Below are 8311 nucleotides of genomic sequence, written 5' to 3'. Positions count from 1 at the left end.
CAGCTTTTGTCACACAGCTTCCCAGGTGACTGGGTGTTAAGCCAGTCACCTGACCAGCAATAAATGGATAGATGACGGCAAGACAATTTTATATTATTTTATTTTATTCTGTTTTATTTTATTATTTCATTTCATGTCTTTTTGTGTGTACGTGTGGGAGAAGGCGTTTTAACGAAGAGTGGAACATAGCATCTACTCATCATCCATTGGCCAGAATGTCGTCATAAGGAGCTATGGAAAAGACAATAAAAAATAAGATGCGATGGTGTGTCCAAAACGTAAGGACATGTACACATCCAGCCATTCTCTGTCACAGCCCGCCCTTCTGTTCACCAAGCAGCGGTTTACCTGTTTAGCCTCGACACAGGTGGCCTCGCCGGCTCTCCAAGGGATATAGCCCCAAATCTCATTCTGCCACCATAGGCTCAAATCTACATGTTGTTTTTGGAGCTATGGGAGACCTCTAAATTAAAAAGACGATTTATCTGAAACCTTCCCTGAGAAACAAATATATAATGGAAAATATACAACAACAAAAATGCAAGCTCTAATTCACACAAGAGACAGATGGGAGAAACACGACCATCAGCACAGATAGGAAATTTTGGGGAGCAGGAGCAGGTCAAGTGGTAGGCAGCTCTCAAACCCCCACTCGGGGTAGAGACAGTGCCTTGACTAGACCTCAAAGCTGCTATCTGGGAGGAGCTCCTTTGAACATAGATCCCCCTGTTGTGGCTCTGAAAGCTGGAAGGATTTTATTTATGCATCAGTAGAAAAGTGAGTGTTGAGGAGGATGCTTTCCTAGGAGGCTCTGACTTTTACAGCCAACCTCCTATTGGTAAAATTTTAAGACCAGATTAGTATGATTGTCAAAGATTCTCTTTTTTAGTTTGGAATTGCAGTTTCTTTGACAATAAAATTCCCTTAAAAGTGAAATATTCTTTTAATATATTTGTATTCAGTCAGTTCCAGATGCCTTCTATAGTTTTCAACTTTTCGCACTTCTTCCTCGTCTCCATGGTATTCTTGCTCAGTTTAATAGAGGTGACCTTGAAGTTGATGACCTTAGTCTTATCTTATTTTCAAAACTAAGTCAAAAGGGTTTTGATGTTCAAAATATTTTAAAAATTTATTCTTATCGTTTGGGGTCTAGAAGCTAATCTGCTGTGGCCTCAAATATCTGCACTTTCTCCATTTCCTCTCATTTCTACTTGCAAATAAGGCAATTATAATTTGAGGCCATTTTATTCTTCTAATGCCTTGCTAAATGCAGCTAATAGCCACCAGCATGCATTACTAACGTCGGTTTTCCAATCTCTCCCGCTAGAGCTAGAGGTTCAGGAGACAGGTAGTCTGCCTTATGACTTATCATAGGTGACATTTTGGACATTTGTTTCCTCACTGCATTATAGAGATATCCCTCTTTCCAATTTCTTTTGTCAATATCCTTGTAGCTCATTGCCTGACCAACAATGAGACATATTTGAGGAAGTTCAATTCAGGATCCCACTTCTGATAATGACTTTTGTATTAATTAAATTAACACTAGCTGCTGTAACAAGAAAACGTTATCTCTCGACCAGGTAAAATTTGATGGGAGTGGAAAGGGAACCAGCTCCACACATTCTAGAAGAGGCTGTTATATTTAAAAGATTGTACAAAATTAAAGTTACTTGGGGATTTGTGATTCAGTTAACAGATGAATAAAGAGAAAGAGACGAGAGGACCACATAGGAAATACTTAGTTGATCATGACTAGAGGTATTATACATGACTCATATAACTCAGATTAAAATAAATCACATGGACTCACTTAGCAATTTTAGCCAGGCTATATAGTCTAGGATTATGTTCAGCAGAAAGGAAATAAAAAGGATTTTCTGAATGACTATCCAGTCTATGTCAGTAACTGAGGTATTACTTTATTAACAAATTCTATTAACTTTAGTATACACCCATTTGATCATTTAACAATGGTTAAATGTTAACTTGGGCAATGATTTCTATGCAGTTTGAGTATTTGAATTTGCAAACTGAAGAATATCTGTTATAAGATAAAATTATAAAAATACTATTTGATATTACGAATCAGGGAAACTTTTTATTTGTTGATAGGATGGTGGGGATAGAAGGTATAGAGTATATTTAGGCTGAATCTTGAATGAGACTTGAAAGGAACTGAGTGACATAAAGAAAATTGTTTCAGGCAAAGGGAATATAATATGCAAGTATATACATATTTATTTATATATGAACACCCACATAATGTAAATAAGTATATATCTTTATATGTACAAATGTAAATGTATTTATGTGACTGCTTTATTTATTTATTTATTTACTTACTGACTCTCTTACTTACTTACTTACTTACTTATTCTGTCTCTACCGAGATGCCCCACTCAGGAAAAGTAGTCTGGGGTAAAATTTGTGTTATGCCATAAAACAAGGACCTACCAGGCTTATAAAATCCTAGGGTGTACATGAGGGATATATATTGGCCTCTGAAGGTCCTCAGTTCTGTAGGAGAAGATTCTGTGAAGTTTCAAGACTGCTCCAGAGACTTATGTTCTTCCTGTCATTTATAAGTAAATTCTCTCTACATAGAATAATTAGGCAATTTCTGTTGACTTAAGTTTCTTCTATTACTACTAATAACAAGTATTCCATAATTTTCAACAAATGCAAATTTTAGGTGACAGAGAAAGAATAAGTTTGAAAAATATTTACCCACAATTTAAAAGAACTTTTGTTCAGCGATCTTATGATGTACTCCTTAAACTATTCATGTGCTTTGCCATGTAGCTCATCATTTTGTGAAAGCATCAAGTAGAATGTGAAACTTAGAAATTTTGGTGACAGAGATATTGCTTAGAACTTCAAATATATACTCTAATGTCTGCTATCAAAATGAAATCAAAACACAAACATCACTTATTTATTTCATAGCAAATATAGTAAAGTTAGTGGATTGTTATCTTTCTAAATAAACCTGTTTTAATAGGAAGACTAGAAAGTCATATAACACTAAAGATAATGTGAGGTGTCAATGCTTTCTTTTGTCTGCAGAATCTTTACCTTAACAAATCTTGCTTCTTTTATTATTTTTTCTTTCAGTATCAAAGATATTTGATGTGATACAAAGATGTGATATTTAGCCCTTAACTGATTTTAAGAAATGAGATTACACCATTTTCTGTTTTTGATTCCAGAAACAAAATTAGAACAGCACTAGAAGGTGACATACTGAAACATTTATATAGGCTTCTGTTCCACCCTTTCATGCAGAAATCATCTCTCCCTTCCCATCCTGTCTGTTATAATCCCTCCAAAAATTTTCATTTGTGGTCTGAGTTCTTGTTCATTATTTGGGGGATTTTACTTACTCCCAGCTCTAGCTCTTAAACTCATATACATAACCCTATGTATATGAGGAAAAAACACAGGAACCTCTGGTTAAGAAAAAGCCTTAGTGATGAAAAAGTAGCCATTTACAATAGAAAAAATATTCATCTGTCACATATGCACTAAAATAATTGGTCATAGGAAAGTTGAAAAGGTACATTGTAAAGAATCTCCATAGCCTCTTTTCCATTGGTTTAACTTCAGGTAAATCTCCCTTACAATGTAAAGTACGTTCAAATTATGTTTTAGCAATTTTACATATTCTGGATCAAATGAATTTCCTTAGATTTCCCCAAGCTAGAAACCAATTGTCTCTAAAAATTGACTCCCCCGCCCCCGCCCCCGGAAAGGCAGGAAAGATAAAGAGACATTCTAATCTCAACCCATATATCTGGACATGAATTTAAAGAAAATCAGTAACAGCCTATCTCAAAACACTGAGTATTTCCATTTTTATTAGATGTTAAAACAACATTATAGCTGTGTTAAAAATATTATAGCTATGTTAAAAATAAAATCCTATTAGTGATAGATCCTGAAATATTGAGTGATTAATATGATGCATGGGATTAGCTTCAAAATAATCACTGAGGTGTGAGAAATTGAATGGGGACATGGATGAGACAGGGTTGGATATTTCTTTTTTTTTTTAAGACTTATTTATTTATTTTAGAGAGAGAGAGAGCGAGTGAGAGAGAGAGAGAGAGCACATGAGTCAGGGGAGGGGCAGAGGGAGAGAATTTTCAAGCAGACTCCCCGCCTAGTGTGGAGCCCAACTTGGGGCTTTATCCCACCATGAGATAATGACCTGAGCCGAAGCTAAGAGTCAGATGCTTAACTCACTGTTGGGTTGGCCATTTCTTATTCATTGTTAAAGCTTGTTAATGTGGCTCATAAGAGCATGGGAGTTCATTATGCTATTCTTTCAATTTTGGCATATTAGTTTTAATATGTACCAAATAAAAAAATAAAGGAAGATTCACTCAGAGTCCAGATGTAGAATTATCTAAATATTCTAAAAATGATATTTTCTCCTACTCTCCTGGATGCCACCATATGACAGATGAAGTAGCAGTCAGTTCATCAAGCCATCTATGTCACTGTCATGGCAAACTGGGTGTTTCCTTGATGGTTAATCATAGTAACAAGAGTACCAATGAAAGTTGAATCAAGAAACAATGTGGTCTTACTTCTGATTAAACAACTTGAGTCTTCAGGAATATCAAAGCCTAAAACAACCTTACTTACACTATTCACTTACATTTTATTGATACCTGACCACAATGCCAACTGAGTGGAGTCAGAAAGCATTCCCACACAGCAGAACCCAATAACCCATCACTTCTTCGTTTGTCTTACTTGTGTCACTCATGGCCCAAAGCCCTTATTCCATATAGCTGTTCTCAAATTGTGGACTGGCAGCAGTAGTAACATCTGCAAATTTGTTAGAAGTACAAATTCTTAGGCCCTACCTCAGACCAGCTGAATGACAAACTTTTGGGGGTAAGGCCCAGTATATTCAATTTCTCTTGCTGTGTAACAAATAACCAACAACGGGGGCTACTGGCTGGCTCAGTTGGTTAAGCGGCTGCCTTTGGCTCAGGTCATGATCGTGGGGTTGTGGGATCGAGTCCTGCAATGGGCTCCCTGCTCAGCGGGTAGCCTGCTTCTCCCTTTCCCTCTGCTACTCCCCCCTGATTTTGTGCATGCTCTCTCTCTCTCTCTCTGCCAAATGTCAAATGAATAAATAAAATCTAAAAACCAAAAACAAACAAAAACTCACTAAAAATGTAGCAATTTAGAACAATACCATTTATTCACTCACAGATCAGCAGGTCACAATTCATCAGGCTGGCTTTTCTGCCCATGATATCAAAGCTGAAATCAAGGTGTTGGCTGAGCAGAGTTTTTGTCTAGAAGTTCTAGCAAAGAATCGACTTCCAAGCTCATTCTGGTTTTTGGATGAATTTAGTTCCTTGTAGATATAGGAATGCAGTCCCATGTCATTTCAGGTTGTCAGCCAAGGCCTGCTCTCAGCTCCAACATAATGCCCTGTCTGTGGTCTTTTTCACCTTTAAGCCTGAGTGGTACACCATAACCTTATAGTGCTTCTGATTTCTCACTTGCTATGTCTCTGACCTCTAGATCCAGATTTAACATTAGGTCAAGCACACATAGATGATCACTCTCTCATAAGGTCAACTGACTTGGGACCTCATTTGCCTCTGCAATAATCCCTTCACAGCACCAACTAAATTAGCGCTTGAGTTGAATAAGTTCAAAAATGCATATATGGACCTGGAACCGGGCATCTTGGGAACTATCTTAGAATTCTGTCTTCTACACCCACCAATCTGTGTTTTAACAAGCTCTCTTGATTCTGAAGCATGTTAAATGTTGAGAACCAAAGCTCTAGCTCTTAGTTTTCTCTCTGTCTCTCTTCCCTCTCTCTCACTCTTTATTTATATTAGTCTTTTTTTTTCTTACAAAATGGTGAAGGACTTAATCTCTGTGGCTCACAGGTGTATCCACATGTACTCTCTATCCTGGAGATATTTCATCTAGTTGGCCATGGAATGCTCTTAAGTTAGCAGCTCATGCAGATAATATGAGATAGGGCTAACTACTAAAGCTAGTATTACTCTTGAAAAGCAAATTTCATTTCTAAACCTCTTAATTTTAGAAACTTACACAAAATGTAACTAATATTGTTTCTAAAATAAATGAATAAGTTAACAAATGAAGCATGAATATAACCATAATGCTCAATTGCTAAAAAAAAAATTGCAATCCATTAACCCTCAATTATAGTTCCTTTGTCTGAGACTCAAACTGATAAAAGTTGTACTATCTGGAACTTTAGGTGAAAGGGAAATTTGTTATATGAAATATCAGTAATTAAATGAGTTTACTTAGACATGACCACATCAATTTTGCTTACTTTTCATTGACCAAAGAAAGTTTCATAGCCATACCTAATTTCAAATGGCAAGGAAGATGTCTTCCATGTGTCCAGAAGGTTCACTGCAGTAGTATGTGTGTGTGTGTGTGTGTATGTATAGGGGAGATAGAAGTGAGTGTATGTATGTCTATGAGAAAATAAATATCTTTTAATTATGTCAGAAAACCTAAATTTCTCTTGACACTCCCATTATATTCTGGAATGTCAGGATAAAAATAAGGGAAAGAAAGTTTGTGATTCTAGAAAGTAAGAGGGGAATAGATTTCAACTTCCCCATGACATATAATCAGTCCTAAACTCTGAAGTTTGGACAGTTCGGGTATGGCTAAAAAATACTGTAGGAACAAACCTAGAAAATGCTATTTCATATTTGTTAAATATTACCTAATTATAGCTACTCTTAAAATTAGTATATGTCCATTAGTTATTTTTTGTCATTTTTTTTTAGTTTTATGGTTTTATTAACACAAATATGACATGCACAACAAGTTGTCTATTCATTTTCTTCACTGCACAGCCTGGTCTTGGCATTGGTGACTCTGATTGCCAGGTGGGCTGCTCTTTCCACAACAGCTTTGCGGTTCTTGGAAGAGACATTGTGAGCAATCTCTGTACAGTAAGATTTGTTGCACATCAGCAGCACGTCAAGCTCCTTGACATTGTGCACTAAGAACTTCTGAAAGCCACTGGGCAACATGTGCTTTGTTTTCTTGTTGCTCTTGTAACCAATGTTAGGCATCAAGATCTGGCCCTTGAATCTTCTGCGTGCCCTATTGTCAATACCTCTGGGTTTCTGCCAGTTGTGCTTAATTTTGACATATTTGACTGGTGCTGGATGAATTTCTTGGTTCTCTTTTTAATGATCTTGGGCTTCACCAGATGTCTGAGTGCAGCCATGATGCCCACTAACAGAGGGCTGCCACCTCCACAGGCAGCGCCAAGGAAGAGAGCCATTAGTTATTTTTTAATCAAAACACATACATTTTTTGATGTAGATGAGATGTGGAAGTCTGTTTATGTTTACTACTTGGACAAATTAATGTACACATATAGAATCTGTTAAAAGTATTCTCCCTTCCTTGAACCAAGGCATGATTACAATGGTTGAGGCATCAAAAACTGATTCTCAGATGGTTTTGTCAAAACAGCTTAAGCAATTTTTCATTTTTCTCAACTCTAGTTCACAGTCTATTACAAGACTGAAAATGGAGACACTAAAAGAAGAATAGGAGTTCAAGATCAACAGCAATGCCAGGGTATATTGGAGCTGCCATAATTCTATAATCTTTTCATTAACAAAACTGAGAATCTTGCTTGGAGCCTACTGAAAGTAAAGATTTTAGTGGTAAAAGTGAGAGATGGAGTCTGGATACTTCTACTGAATAGGCATGAAGCCTGGAAAATCAGTTCAATTTGACTGTGCAAATATAGAAGTGGTATTTGGTTTGATTTAGAAAAGAGCTTAATGCCCAAGTCATCATTTAGTGAGAAAAAAAATTCTCCATCTCTATTGAATTCCAGGAAGTTCTTGGAGTTTCTCACTGTTATATTGATATTTATACTCCCAGTAGACATTACACCATGTTATTTTTTTCATTTTTTTTAAATTTAAACTCAATTAATTAACATATAATATATTATTGGTTTCTGAGGTAAAGAGTGATTCATGAGTCTTGTTTAATGCCCAGTGCTCATTATGTCACGTACCTTCCTTAATGTCTATCACTTAGTTACTCCAACCCCCCACTTCCCTCCCTTCCAGCAACACTCAGTTGGTTTCCTATGATTAATAGTTTCTTATGGTTTGTCTGCCTCTCTGATTTCATCTTATTTTATTTTTTCCTTTCTTTCCCTATGATCCTCTGTTTTGTTTCTTAAATTCCACATATAAGTGAGATCATATAATAATGGTCTTTCTTTGATTGACTTATTTCACTTAGCATA

At 36.3% G+C, this 8311-nt stretch overlaps 1 pseudogene; it reads right to left on the bottom strand.

Annotated features, from left to right (window-relative positions):
* Positions 1 to 6860: 6860 nt before the first annotated feature.
* On the bottom strand, positions 6861 to 7264 carry LOC113925235 (annotated as a pseudogene).
* Positions 7265 to 8311: the final 1047 nt, after the last annotated feature.

The sequence above is a fragment of the Zalophus californianus genome, chromosome 2 (assembly GCF_009762305.2).
Source record: "Zalophus californianus isolate mZalCal1 chromosome 2, mZalCal1.pri.v2, whole genome shotgun sequence".
Lineage (NCBI taxonomy): Eukaryota > Metazoa > Chordata > Mammalia > Carnivora > Otariidae > Zalophus > Zalophus californianus.
Note: the sequence above shows the minus strand (reverse complement) of the source record. Positions and strands in the feature narration are given on the sequence as shown.